A 15228-nucleotide genomic window follows, 5' to 3' on the forward strand; every position below is an offset into this window, starting at 1 on the left:
TCACCTCAGTAGTTAATGAGCATCCAGAATTCCCTAATATTCTGCATCACTTCACCCGTGAAAGTTTTCCCTCTAGCCTAATTCAACTGTGCTCATCAAATGCCCACAAAGAGTACTAATAAAACTGCACGGAATTATAAGATACCCAAGCAATGATTGATAATGAATTACATTCAGCTCAGGGGAGGGGGTGCAACTTTATTGACAGGCAGTTGTCTCAGTTGTAATATACATGCCCAAGTCATCTTTGTAGTTCTCTATCATACCAGCAGTGCAATAACCCTCTTGACACCCAGATACTACAGCAATTACTGCCCTGGCCCTTAGGTATTAGTGTTCGTATTGTAGCAACACCTAAAAACACAAAACAAGATAGTGTCTCCACTGTTATGTACTGTAACAAAACAGTCCTTGCCCCCAAAGAGCACACAGACAAGATCAATGGTGGGAGAAAAAATATCGTATCTCCATTTACAGGTGGGGATCTGTGGCAGCACAGAGAGATTAAGCGATTTGCCTGAGGTCACACGGAGTTGGCGGCAGAACAGGCAACCGAATCCTGATTCCCCAGTCCCTGTTGAATCCCTCAGACAGAAGGCTACCCTTTCTCATATGGCAGCGGTACCCGAAAAGGATACCTACAGTGAAACCCATTGATAGTGAAAACTCTCATTGATAAGGAAATGGCATTCAAGTCCTGTTGTTTCCAACGAGCAAACTGCAACACCAGTTATAGCAGCAGTGGCCACACTGCAGCTTGTGAGCCACAAGTGGCTCTTTTACAGTTGAAGCGTCTCAGGAAGCCCCTCATGTACCCCCAATCTCCACCTACCAGACGGGGGAAGGAAGGCGGAGGACTCAGGGCTTCTGCCCTGCAGCAGGATGATGGGGCTCGGGTGCTTCTCCCCATTGGGGAAAAGGGTCTTGGGGCTTCCACCCTAGGGAGGCACCTGCTGGGGCTCAGGGCTTCAGAAGCATCTCCCTAGCCACACCACCCTGCCACAGGGTAGAAACCCCGAGCCCTGACAGTTGCACCCGGCTCTCGTACTTCTGAAGATTATCATATGGGGCCAGGAGCAGCGCCAGGGTTTTTGACGCCCTGGGCGGGGTCCTTCAGCGCTCCCGGTCTTTGGGGCACTTCAGTGGCGGGTCCTGGAGCGAGAGAAGGACCTGCCGCCAATTGCTGCCCAAGACCCAGAGCGTGGAAGGACCCCCCTGCCGCCGAATTACCGCCGAGGATGGCAAAATGCCGCACCCCCAAATCCTGGTGCCCTCGCCTAAATGGAAGCGCCGGTCCTGTATGGGGCTCAGAGAGCCAGTAAACTTGGCCACTCCTGGATTACAGGGTGCTTGGAGGACAAGTTCTGGCTAACGAAATAAGGTGATCGCAGTGCAAATCATTTCCAGTTGAAGGAGCAGTTCGGCCCGCCCAGTTATGGAGGCTCACTGCTCAAATCCGAGACAACCTGCCCCAGTGGCAAGTTCCCTACCCGTGCGCACCGCTGCCAGGAAAGTCTACAAGTGGCCTGCGGAACAGCCACTCGGAGGAACTCCGGATCCTACCCAGCACCTTTGACGCAAAGCAGAAGCCCGCCAGGACAGCCCGGTGCGGCAGGGACCCTGCTCCCAGCTCCGGCCAGGGCCAGATCCGGGGCCAAGAGTTACAACAGGAGAAAGAGAGCGAGTTACTCCGGGCGAAGGCGGAGGAACGAGTCCGCCCGGGAAGCGCGGGCAAGAGGGAGCGGCGCAGGAGAAGCGGCGGGTTTCTCCCGGGGTCGGAGGTGGAAATCCGGGGCCGGGGCGTGGCACAGCCCGTCCACCGGAGACCAGGGCGCTCCGGAGCGGAGGGTGCCCCATGACTGGCAAGTCCAGCCCCCCTGCGATCCGAGCGCACCGGGCAGGGGAGGTGCAGCCCCTGGGGAGCGCTCGGAGCCTGCCTGGAGCCGGGGCGCCCCGCGGAGGGAGGGCTCCGGGCGCCCCCAGGTCAGGACACAGCTTCCCCCTGGAGTCGCCAGGCTGAGACGGACTCGGCTCCCTCCCCAGGGCACGGGGAGCGAAGTCCGGGGGGGAAGTTTCCGGGGTGCGCGTCCCGCCCGGGCCCCACTTACCTGTGCGCCTCGGGCACCGCTCCATGCCCGGCAGCCCTCCCCAAGCGCTGCTCCGCGCCGCGGCCGCCGCCTCCTCCTCTTCCCCATGGCAGGGGAGAGCCAGGGCGGCAGCAGGAAGCGAACAGCAACCGGGCGGCTCCTGCAGTGCCCTCCCCGCGGCCGCTCCACGCCCCCTGGACGCCGCGCCCGGGTCCTAGAGCCTCCCGACTCGACACAGCAATGAGGGGCGTGTGCAGGCGGCCGGCCAAGCCAGGAACCGCCCTAGCCAGTGCGTGGGCTCGGGGCCAGATGGCCCTTGCTGGTGTCTGCAGCCTCTCTAGCCAGGCCTGGGCTCTGGGTGCGGGAGCTGAGTTCTGATCTTCCCACAGCTGCTTCAGTGGGACAGGGATGTTACTTGACATCCTCATAGCACCTCTCCTTCCACTGGGACCCACTACTGAAGTGCCACCCCCTCTGGCCAGCCTGCTGGCAGCAATTCCTGGCCTCAGGGCAGCACAGTCAGTGGGCCCCCACGCACCCATGCGGAGGCCGGTCCCCCTGACATTTGGACAGTGCTTCTGGGCACTCTCTTCCAGCATGGTCAGGGCTTCCAGACAGGGCCGCCCAGAGGATTCAGGGGGCCTGCGGCAAAGCAATTTTGGGGGCCCCTTCCATAAAAAAAATTGCAATACTGTATTCTTGTGGGGGTCCCAGCGCAAATTGCCCCACTTGCTCCACACCCACAGGCAGCCCTGGGAAAAATAAACCTGCTGCATCTCAGCACAAACCCAGTTTTGAGAAAACTTCTTTACAAGGTATCGCTGGTTCTCAGCATCAGCTAGTGCTAAAAGGCACTAGAGCTTATTAAAAGGGTTGGACAAATATTTTCCATCAAAACTTTTTCTGGATTGAAAACTAGGGGGCTTTAAAAAATAGAAAAAATCACGGACAATGTCTGCTTTCCTTCAAAATTCGTTGTGGTTTTTTTAATTGAAAAGCTGAAATTAATCTGCTAAAACCTGAATATGGTTTGGGGTTTCAGAAGTGTGTGACCAAATATTTGCTGCTTGCTGTGTTTGAATGTTTAAAGAAACAATACAAAAATTCTGCTTAAAAAAAATCCAAAACTTTTGAACCACCTCAGCTTGTGACCAAATGCCTGAGCTCATCCAGTCAGATTTTTCCAGGTGTCTGATACTCTGCTGGCTTCCTCGACTCATATCTGTCTCCATAACTTTGGTTTGACCCAGTATGGCTGTTCTTATGTTCTAATCTAAATGAACCCAAAGGTCCACCCAGCCCAGTATCCCGTCTACTGACAATGGCCAATGCCAAGTGCCCCAGAGGGAGTAAACCTAACAGGCAATGATCAAATGATCTCTCTCCTGCCATCCATCTCCACCCTCTAACAAACAAACAGAGGCTAGGGACACCATTCCTTACCCATCCTGGCTAATAGCCGTTAATGGACTTAACCTCCACACATTTATCTGTTTCCTAGAGACTGGCTCCTTGGGGTCCCTCACAAACTGGAGACGGTTACTGTGGATTTGTCTTTAGTATAGCTTATATACATATTCTACGAACTGAGCATTTGAGCTTGTTCCAGAATCTATGGAGTGAAAACTGAAATGCTCAAAATAGCACATGCATGTGAATGGACCCAGGGTGCTAAAATTAAATTAACGTAGAGGTTCTCAAACTGGGGGTCGGGACCCCTCAGGGGGTCATGAGGTTATTCCTGGGGATCGTGAGCTGTCAGCCTCCACCTCAAACCCCACTTTGCCTCTAGCATTTATAACAAGTGTTTTTAATTTATAACGGGGGGGGGTCACACTCAGAGGTTTTCTATGTGAAAGGGGTCACCAGTATAAAGTTTGAGAACCACTAAATTAACCCCTTTGGAGCCTCGAGGAATGCAGGGGTGGGGGGTCTCCCATGGTAGGTTGGGAAGGAGGCAGGTGGTGTAGGATATTGCTCTTCTCATGTGATCCCTCCCCCCGTAGCTATTTTTAAATGAAGCTACCCTCCCCTGAGGTGAATCTCCTTATGGCACTGAAATTAAATATAGATTATAATTTGGCATTTGAGAAGTGAAAGGGAGGGTAGCCCTAATGGAAAAGCTAACAGCTTGGCTCTTCTGCAAGCCTCAAACTGCTGAATGAGCTTTAGGGTAGGGAAGACTGTGCCTCCCAAACAGCCTGGCCCTGCCCCTTATCTGACCCCTACCCACTTCCTGCCCCCCAACTGCCCACACCCCCCAGACTCCCCAAACTATTCTGCTCCTTGTCCCCTCACCGTCCCCCAGAGACCCCACCCCCCACCACTACCCCAGGACCTCACCCCTGCTCCCTGTCCCCTGACTGCCCCGACCCCTATCCACCCCCCCCGCTGACAGACCCCCTCAGAATGCCCACAATCCAACCCCCCCGTTCCCTGTCCCCTGACCCCCACCCCAACCTCTGCCCCCTCCCTGTGGCCTGACTGTCCCTCGGACTTCCTGCGCCTTAGCCAACCCCCCCGACCCCGGCTCCCCCCTCAACCGGAGCCTCAGCGCATCCAGCAGCATCCCTGAACAGTGCTGCTCCGACGGGGCCCCTGGTAAGGGAGCAGGGCTGCGACTCCAGGCCGAGCGGAGGGAGCTGAGCTCAGCCTGGAGCTCGCAGTCCCGCCCTCTTACTATGCGGCTCTGAGCGGGGCGGGGCCCAGGGGCCCCGCCAGAGACACGCTGCAGCACTTTCTGGGACGCTGCTGGATGCCCTGAGGCTCCAGGAGAGGGGCGGAGGTGGAGTCGGGCCGAGGTCAGAGAGGGAGCCTCAGCTATTCTCTTGGGGGCCCCTGCAGAGCTCAGGGCCTGGGGCAAATTGCTCCACTTGCCCCCCCGGGTGACCCTGCTTCTAGATGCCCACCCAGTAGGGTTGCCAACACTCTAATTGCTCAAAACCCTGTGCCCCGCCCCTCCCATAAGGCCACGCCCGTATCCCTCCCATTCTCTGAGGCCCTGCCCCTGCTCACTCCATCCCCCCTCCCTGGAGCGGGGAGCTTGGGTATGGGTCCTGAGAGGGGCTGGGGTGCAGGGTCCTCAGGCAGCTCCTGAAAGCGACCAGCACACCCCTCTGGCAGCGGCTCCTAGGCGGGGTCTCTATGGGGGCACAGACCAGAGGGTCTGTATGGGTTGCTGCCACAGGCACTGCCCCTGTAGCTCCATTGGCCGCAGCTTCCAGACAGTGGGATCTGCGGAGCTGCGCTCGGGGCGGGGGCAGTGCGTGGAGACCATCAGGTTCAGGTGGGGTTGCAAGGTTCTATTGCCAATCCAAACATTCTAAAATCATGAGTCGGATTATACACATACACATACACCACACACACTTGGGTTAAACATCACGAGATTTTGGAAAATAATAAAATGGTGGTTTTTATTTGCTTTCCGGGTCTTCAGGGTTCACTCTGCAGCCACGAAAACTAGAAACAGTTTTTTTAAAGAGCCTGAGAGCTGAGGTTCCCATGTAATCACAGACCCCCAGCTCCTGGAGACAAAAGTAAAACTTCAAATATCACAGGACTTGTGATAAATTCACAATCATTAGCAACAATTTATTTAGAGCTATTGGCTCAAAGGACGTGTTGTAAGAAGTACACTGTGCCAAAGACTAGACTACTGCCCAACAGAGGTTACAGTTCATGCTGGGATTTTCAAGAGAGTCTGAGAGAGTAAGGAACCCAAATTCCAATTGGAGTTGGGTGCCTAATTCCCTTTGGCATCTTTGAAAATCCACCCTTAAAGCATGAGTGAGCAAAATGTAGAAAGATAAATGTACAGTTCCCGTGAGGCCAGGCTGAGGGCGGTGCAGTCATGGTGGCATGAGGGCACTGGGGAGTGATGTCAGAGCAAGCAGCATCTCCTGGGTGAGGGGCAGGATCTCCCGGGATGAGTGACTGCTGAAAAGATAATGACTGGCAAGAGTGATCCAGCACCAGAATTTCCACCTGACAGCTCCCAAATACAGTGGTCTTCCCTCTGACAGATGGTGGGAATGGCATCAACTAGTGAAATTTCTAAAGCACCCTGCGATCTTTTTGAACGGTACTGTGTCCAATAGTAGTCGTGGTACATACTGTTGAGATTACAGTAGTGCTCCGAGGAGCCCCTACCAGGATTGGGGCTCCATTTTATAAGTGGGGCACAAAGCCAAAGTAGACGCAGTCCCTGCTCCAAAGCCTGTTTACATTAACAAAGATCAGATACAAAATGCCACATGTTCACTAGAACTCAGTGTTTTGACTTTCAGTTTTCTGTTTGCTATGGCGTGCTAAGAGCCTTATCCAAGGTCAATCTGACGTCGGTGGAATGACTTAGATTGACTGCAGTAGCCTTTGGATCAGGCCCCAAGAACAAAGAAGAAACCAGAGCTGTGGAGTCTCTGGGTTGGAGCTCAGCTTCTCCTTTACGGGAGGTCTCAGTTTTGTTTTAATTTCTATTTACCACAGTGTTTTCAGGCTTATCATCTTTTAGTAGGTCAAACTAAAGGTAGGTCAAGAGCCCCCGCATAGGCTTTTGCTGTGGTTGTCAATAATTACATCTGTTGTGCTGTACTGTGAACATGGCACTTGGGAGAATGCAAATAAATATCCCATTTACTTGTTGGCTGGAAAGCAGCTTTGTTGCAAAAATGAACTAAGTCATCTTGATCCCATGAGCGTGGCAGGGCTGATGCTTGAGGGTTAATCACTCGCCTTCCTCTTTTCCTCTGGATTTGTGGTGTATTCCTTCGGGCAGCTTTTTTGAATAATGTAGCAGGTGCAGCCTCATAAAACGGAAGCAAAGGGCAACCAGAAAATCTGATTTTGTTCCCCTTCTCCACCAAAGGCTTTGAAGATTAAACAATAATCTTTTCATGAATAGGCTTCTCTCTAACTAGGGCTATACATGCAGCTAATAGGATTTTTATGGCACCTCTACTTTGAAACCTGTGTTTAAAAATGCTGCCTTTTTCCCAAACTTGCTTATACATAAGAATGGCCATACTGGGTCAGACCAATGGTCCATCTAGCCCAGTATTCTGTCTTCTGGGCCAATGCCAGGTGCTTCAGAGGGAATGAACAGAACAGGTAATCATCAAGTGATACATCCTCCGTCGTCCATTCCCAGCTTCTGGCCAACAGAGGCCAGGGACACTTCAGAGCATGGTTTTGCATCCCAGCCCATCCTGGCTAATAGCCATTGATGGACCTGTCCTCCATGAATTTATCTAGTTCTTTTTTGAACCCAGTTATGGTCTTGGTCTTCACAGCATTCTCTGGCAAGGAGTTCCACATGTAGGGAAGATAGGATTTGAACCCAGGCTGCCTGACTCCAGTCCCCTCCTCTAAACACTAGACAACACTGCCTCTGAAGTTACTCCCCCCCCCCCAATTCCCCTAATACAGTTTCATCGGGATCTGGTATTCTGCACCTCCTGTCCTAAACTAATGTATAGTGTTGTCATGCACTGTTAAACTGCTGCAATGTTCCAGCCCAGAGGTGGCTGTATGTTAGTGGTGGATGAAGTAATTCTTTCCTGTGTAGAGTCTGTAAAAAAAAAACCCTCTGGGTGAAATTCTGGAAATGAGCGGACAGTCTGACTAAAGGGCATGAGGGAAGAAGGCAGTAACCCCTTAGCCACAATCTGCAGTAGTCAGTTCCGAGTAGCTCAACAGCCATATCAAAGCCAAGGATTGCTGTGTTCAACCCTAAGCAGGTTTGTGTGCTAGTGGATTCATGATTTTCCTGGAGAAGTCCTTGACCCTGGTTCTCCGCATCACATTTTTCTGCCCCATGGTGGGCGTTAGACAGTGGGCTACTGATTTGCCCTGAGTGGCCTCTGGAACCCTGTCTACACTGTGGGCATTTGCAAACTGTTTCTAACATAGTTCAGTTCCCTTGGTGTTAGAAACACTGGGGGTCCTTGGGTGGATGGTAGATGGTATCTCAGCCTTCGTCAGTGACTATCATGTCATCTAATTCCGTTCTGTGGATGTCTCAGCAACATGGTGCTGAAAATGCTGCCACCAGCCCATCTAGTCTGGGGTTCCTACTAACAACTGCTATCATTAAGGAATTCAATGTGACTGCACCACTTCACGGAACAAGAGTTTTCAGCAGAGACAGAGAGCAATGTGTATCTCCAGTCACTAGGGCTGCAGAAATAGTTACTGTATCAGATAAGGGAGGAATTGTACTGAAAGGAGGAGATGAAATTGCTTAGATGTATTCTCGCTCATTTCACCAGATGTGCAGTTTTAAGCAATCAGTGGAAAATTATTTGAATGGTTGAGAAATTCAGACACTGTTTACTTCATTTTTGCTGTTGTTCCCCATTGACAGCAGCTAGAACGTATCTAAAAAACCAGCATACATTATGCTGAATACAACCTCACAGAAGAGCTTGCAATGCTGATGAGAACAGTTACAGCAAACATGGAAGTTAATTCAGAACTGAATAGTGATTTCAGGTGCCTCAATTTTTGGGTGTCCAATTCAAGACATCTTAAAGGCACCTGATAGTCAGAGGTTAACTTCTCAGCACTTCCAGAAAATCAAGCCCTTTTAAGGTATCTCATGGTTAGCACCCAAAAAACCCACACTAGTTTATTTTGCAAAATTAGGCATGACATTTCATGTTATTTTGCTTCTGAAATGTAGGAGTATTTTATTTATCTAGCAGACATCCAGCAAGACCATTCAGTGTGTAGCATACTCATGAGCAACTAGACCGGGGAAAGCCAGAATGCTTTTAGAGGCAAAACTGAAGTACAAGGCCTAACTCTAATACAGATCAGTACACTCCCCAAGATTGGAGTTGTATCAAGACAAGCCTGAACAGAACAGCAAATCCTGATCCAACCTCCATCCATCCAGAATTCTAGATCAGACTCATCTCTAGTTTTAAAGGAATAATATTTAGCTTTTATACAGCATTTTTCATCTGTAGATCTCAAAGCACTTAAAAAAAGAGAGAGAGACAAGGTAGGCGAGGTAATATCTTTTACTGGACCAACTTGGTGAGAGAGACAAGCTTGCCTCACCCATCTTGTCTCTGTAATATCCTGGGACTGACACAGCTACAACAATACTGCATATGTATTTTTTAAAAAGACACAAGCATTGTTATACCCATTTTTCAGGTGTGAAAGTTGAGGCACAGGGAGGTTACATAACTTGCCTAGCATCACACAGTGAATCAGCGGAAGCATTTAAAACAGTACACAGCCCCTCTGACTCCCAGGCCTTTGCCCAGGCCAGTGAACCAGGATGGTACCCGCTATAAGAAAATAATACATAACAATGGGAGGTCACAGTAAGTGACTCTAGCTGTATTGGTTAAAAGGCATATACCAGCTCTTCAGATGGAGCTATTATAGTCTACAAAGGGTGAGGATCTAGCCCCCTTGCCACCATTATCTATGACATTGATATTCATGCATTTAAAAAACTTGCATTTTATTACTGTTAAAGTTTACTTAAACTTAGCTCCTTATTAGTCTGGAGATTTCATATGGACCAATTCATTTTGGTAATATATGTAAAGTTATCTTAATAGGCACTAGATAGCTGTAACAGGGTCTCCTCAAACTAAGCATCAGACCCTGCCGCTGCCTTAGTTTCTCCACACTCATGTAAGCCCACACGCCAACTTACCAGCCAGCTGCACCAAAGGAATTTCCACCACTATCAATATTTCCTTCCCTTTTCCTAGAGGTGTATTTATTGTTCAAATACAGTCCAATATCAATCAGCTAGGTAAACCAGGTCCTGCTGCCTGGCCCCCCAAGACCTACTGCCTCAGAAGACTGCTTTTACTGAGCGAGCAGGTGTCACTAGCCAGATCTGTCCCCTACCAAGTGTAACAAGCCCCTTTCTGGTACTTTCCCTGACCCAGAATCTCCGGCAATCCCCTCCATACAGCTCCCTCCCAGCCCCCAAGTAAGCTGCTTGTTGGCCTTATCTCCCCCTTGAGATTCAGCTAGTCAGTCACAGGTGGGAGCCACAGGGCTATGCCTGACTTCTTTAAAGAGGTCTCACCCTGAAACAATAGACTGGGACAATATTTTCTCTGTTTCTTTTCTCGTCAGTATCATCTTCTTTTTACTGAACTAGCAAAACTTACAGCGTGCGTTGATTTTGCTGCAAATGCAATTTTGCATTCCCTTAGAGCTTTGTCTGAACACTTTAGCCCTTTCAAACAATTGCAATTTGCTTTTTTCCCCTAATGCTTCCACTGTACTCATCTGTCTCTATGGGCACGTGCTAGTCGGTGGCTAATTGACCATGACTCCTTTGGAATCTACCTCTACTAAGTCTTTGTGCAGCTAATGCAACAGCCTTATGGTTGCATGTTCCTGTGGTTCGCAAGGTGTACATCCTTTGGACACGCAGAGACCTAGGGACAAACCTACCAGATCCCACTGTCGCATGAACACGTGCCTTATGTGACATAATGCCATTAGATAAAGTCATAGCTGCATTTTTTCTATAGTAGCACAACACAGTGTTGTGGCTTGTTCAGAGTTAGTTGAAATGGTGGCGGGGGGTGGGGGAGAAATTTCCATGCACAGTTCTGGTGCCATTTATCTATGACTCATCTGCAGTATAATACAAAGCCCAAACGAGAAGCATTGCCCTGAAACTGTTCCAGCTTGTGACTGGCAGGCAACCCAGTAGAACAGATGTACCAGTTGGATCTAAGAGCCGAGCAGCAAGTGCCTACCTCACGCTGACCAACTTGGCACGCTTTGCAGTGATTATGACTGTGTGTCCAGTTTTACCTCCCCTTGGCTGGCATGTGTCCATTAATCGGGGCTTTCACATTTGCAGGTGCTTGCCACACCTGACTGCCATTCCTGCAGGAAAGGCTGGAGCTTAACTCACATGGCACTATACAATCAGGATATCTCCATGTACACTAAAATGCATGGCAACTCTTGTTGTCACATTTCCTCATGTCTAGTGGTAGTGCTTTCTTCCAGAGAGCTTAGGCCATCTATCCTTCTGCAGTTATTAAGGATTTGATTTAGTGGCATCATACAGCTGTTAGATATTAAGGGCCTCAATCCTAACTCCATTGAAATTCCACTGACTCCAATGGGCTCACAAATTATATCTAAGGATCCAGAATCTGCTGGGGCTGAGTTTTCAGTACATCTTTTCTTGCTGGAGGGTGAAGAAGATCTGTAGTCTCCTCAGACAAGACATGTCCGCTGCTTGTCCTTAGGAGCTCAGTTTTACTTGTTACCTAAGGCCTTAAAAGTCAGACAGAAGTTTCCTGTGAATACAAAACCCAAATTACATCCCCTCTACCTCTCCCCAATAGAGGTGAAAATAGTTCACTGTGTGTTCCACAGGGTCACCTAGACAAATTCGTCTACATGGAGCTATGAGCTCTTGCCTTCATCCCACTCCCAGTTCTTAATCTTCTTCCCAAATGAGACAAGCCTAGCCCAACCCAACATGTAACCATGAGCCATCAGCCCTGCACCAGGCGGCCTCTGGCTCATTGGTGGATCTGGGTCACTTCCAATTTCAGGGGCTGGTTCCCAGGGATAATGCCTTAAATTACTCTTAGCATGAATCGGCAAGCAATATTTTTGGCAGAAAGACAGAGCAGGCAACACTCCCTCTGTTGATTTGGTGAAAGTCCACCATGTCTATCCAAATTAAGGGCTTTATTTGCATGGGTACATGCAAATAACCCTCTGTAAGTCCAGTTTCAGTGGGAGAACTGTCATGAGTTAAGGACTGCAGGAAGTACAGGACTATACCCCACTCCTTGTTTCTCCACTCTGGGTGGTTGTGTTACGTTCTGATTTCAAGATGACAGCCCTCGGACTGGGGAAATCACTTAAGGATGTTTGGTGTGAGCAAAATTTTTTTATCTTGAGCATTGGTCATGCGGATGTCTTCTTGGAGTGGGGGTACAAAAGCCTCCATGCACAGCACTTTGGAAGTCCAGTCTGGTTAAGCAAACCTTTCTCCACCTGTTCTACAACTATTTTTCAATTAGCTTTAGTAACAAATGCCACCACTGGCCAACCCCAGGATCTGAACTCAGAACTAGAGCAGGTCAGAGAAACTTTGATGGAACCATGTTCTTTAAGACTATGCAGTTCCATCAAAATTGAAACATTTTAGGAAATTGGGTCAATTCTTCTGGAATTTTGTTTAGGGAGAAAACAGGGAAAATAGTTCTGACAATGTCATAATTTCTGGGTTTGCCTTTTTTGGAGTGAAAGGTTTCAATGTTTGTTTTGAAATTACTTTGTTTAGATTTTTTATTTTATTTTGCATTTTATTATATAATAGTCAAAAATCTATAAAAGTCAAAACAGAAGGGAAACATTTCCATTTATCAAAATGAAATCTTTTGATTGACCTGAAACTATTATCCCCTGGAATTTTCCATAACAGAAAATTTCAGAATTTTCAGGTTTTTTTCCTTTTTGGAATGAAGCTAAATTTAGAGATCTCAAAATTCTTCACACAGTGGAACTTCCGTCTTCCCAGAGCTCTACTCAGAATTCCCAGTATTAAGACTCAGACCTTGATTTACCTCCCTGCATATAGCTACATCAGTTCTTCCACATTTCCTCTCCTAATCACTTATGTAATATTTGTGAAGGCTGTCATCTCAAGCCTACCTGATCTACAGGAGTAACTCCAGTAGCTGGCAGCGATAGTGGGCTGTTATATGTTCTATGTGGATTAGCCACTAGAAGAAGACACAACATACGCTTTATATGTTTACATTAATGTTACTGGTTTTGTGATCTTATGTATTTAAATGTATTTATTTGTTATTTACTCTGTCAAAAATGTGACCATTAAATGTCAGACTGAAAACATTCAGGAGACGCCACTTAATTAATACTTCAGATTCTGCCTGGTTCAATTTTTAACTGGGTATTTTTCCAAATGTGTGATTAATGCCTAGCAATTCCCAAGAGGCACTCTGAAGGTTGGCAACAAAGAGTGGAGTTTCATGTACATAAATAAGCTCCTTGTGCTCTCAGTTTCCCGTTGGGCTCCCATTCTGTAAAGCTGAATAGCATCCAAGGTTGGATGTTTTAGAGGCAGAGGGCCAAGGGCAAGTCATCTCCATAACGATTAGAAGGGAGCGTTAAGAACTGACCTTGGTATCACTTCTGTAACAGTGAAAGAAAAGGAGGCTGGACCGATGAAAAATAGAACCAAGAGATGCAGCCTGTAGCAGACATGAAATAACAGAAGCATCTACCAGAATGTTAAGTAGAATTTCCTTGCCAAATTCCTGTGTGGTGATTACATGCTCTGTCCCTGCATATAGTTATGTCAATACTTTCCCATTTCCTCTCCTACTCAGTGGTCTCATATTCTCCTGTTAAACACCCCCTGCCTTTCACCACAGAGCTATCTGCATTTCAGAGGCAGGTGGCATGATTCCTGTATGTACATATGATTGATTTATCCATACCCAGACAGTTTGTTTGATCTCGCTTCTCTCAACTCTGCCTTTCAAAACAGATTTGCTTCTGCTTGCTTGTCTCTCTGCTGCCCATTGGCGGCGGCTTTCTCCTCTCTTCAACACTTTCCTTAAACCAGTGGGACTCACATGCACATATCAGAGGGCAGAATCTGGCCTGTTGTCCTGCCTTTCCTATGTTCCCTCTCCTTGCCTCCCCTCTGGTGCAGTACAACTACCTGATATATCCTGATTCATTTGCATGGCATCTAAATAGCTCCTTTCCTCCTACATCTATACTACAGTTCCCATGGTTGATGTATTTTTAAGTCTTTGACTCAGTCTCACTGTTGACCTTGCCCGTGGCTGGTTTGTCTCTCTTTGGGGCACCTGGATTCAAATATGTGATGAAAAACACCTTGCTGCTAACAAAGGAAATGATTCCCAGGTGAGCTCTCAACAGGTAAGAAAAGGGCCATTCAAAGTGACATTTGATGCCACTGTACGGGAACAGAGGATAGTATGTTACTTAGTAGGCAAAGTGTTTTTTGAGTAGGTGAAGTGGTTTTTGAGGTTACACTTTTGTGGAGGACATTGGTTACAAACATTTACGCCGTCTCTGTTTCAACACAGTTCCAGTGGTTATTAAAACAAGGTATTTAATAACTGAATAAACCAATGATACTAAAATAGCTATCACGTGATACGCACGTCACGGTTCTTTCCTAGAGAAACAGTAAATGGTATCCTAGTGCTCAATGAACAGCCGCTTTCAGTTGTCAGTGGGGCTCATTGGTGCAAAGCTGGCATTTGGACAACCGATTTTCCTACGGAATTCAGTAAGTCTTAGGTCTGACTAAAATGTAAGGGCCTGATCCGAAACCCAGTCATGTCAATGGAAGAACTCACATTGGTTTTAATAAGCTTTAGATCAGGCTCTTAGTTAAGGAATTGTGTGGGAGTCTGATGCAAAGCCAGCTGAGAATGTGGGTCTTTCCATTGACTTCCAGGAGCTTTGGATCAACTCAAATATGCTTTCTGCAGCCATTATGCCCATGGACCAGCTGCGGGATTGGTCCTTGAATGTGACATTCACCCTTGTGCAGAGAACACACACAAGATTTATGTGCCACTTAAGAGGTCAGTACTTAAGCAGGTACCTCACTTTAAGCACACAAGTGGTCCTATTGAAATCAATGGGATTGTTCACATGCTTGAAATTAGTCACATGCTCAAATACCAGGCTGAATTAGGGCCTATGGGCCAGAATTTTAAAGCTGTTTTGGTGCCTAAGGATGCAGGTAGGAACCTAACTAACTCTCGTTGATTCAATGGGAGTTAGCCACATATGTGCCTAGCAGATGCAGCCTCTAGCATGTTAGCTGATTGCTCCTAATCCATATTCAGGCATCTAAGTTGCCTAATTTTCAGAGATGCTGGGCACCCAGGACTGTGGAGCTACCTGTCTGTAAGTGAGATCAGAATTTACCCAGTATATTTAACATTCCTTTTTCTAAATATTTGTTTGTCCCACTCAATACCCAAGAGGAAAAGAAAAAAGAGAGAGAGGAAAAGAATGAAGCAGAAAATACGTGTTGTAAGTAGAGTGACCAGACAGCAAGTGTGAAAAATCAGTACAGGGGTGGAGGGTAATAGGATCCTATATA

At 47.9% G+C, this 15228-nt stretch overlaps 1 protein-coding gene and 1 long non-coding RNA gene across 3 annotated transcripts in view; one reads left to right on the forward strand and one right to left on the reverse strand.

Moving 5' to 3' along the window:
• Window positions 1-2224, reverse strand: part of TMEM51 (transmembrane protein 51) — a 34999-nt gene extending 32775 nt beyond the window's left edge. Inside the window, exon 1 of the mRNA XM_030537477.1 lies at window positions 2109-2224. The gene's annotated coding sequence lies outside the window, so the exon portion shown is untranslated. The remainder of the gene's footprint in view (window positions 1-2108) is intronic.
• LOC115636848 overlaps window positions 1-15215 on the forward strand; it is a 53287-nt gene extending 38072 nt beyond the window's left edge. For both annotated transcript variants that reach the window (XR_003997090.1, XR_003997091.1), the window contains exon 4: window positions 13275-15215. This is a non-coding gene — a long non-coding RNA (uncharacterized LOC115636848). The remainder of the gene's footprint in view (window positions 1-13274) is intronic.
• Window positions 15216-15228: the final 13 nt, after the last annotated feature.

The sequence above is a fragment of the Gopherus evgoodei genome, chromosome 18, assembly GCF_007399415.2.
Source record: "Gopherus evgoodei ecotype Sinaloan lineage chromosome 18, rGopEvg1_v1.p, whole genome shotgun sequence".
Classification (NCBI taxonomy): Eukaryota; Metazoa; Chordata; order Testudines; family Testudinidae; genus Gopherus; species Gopherus evgoodei.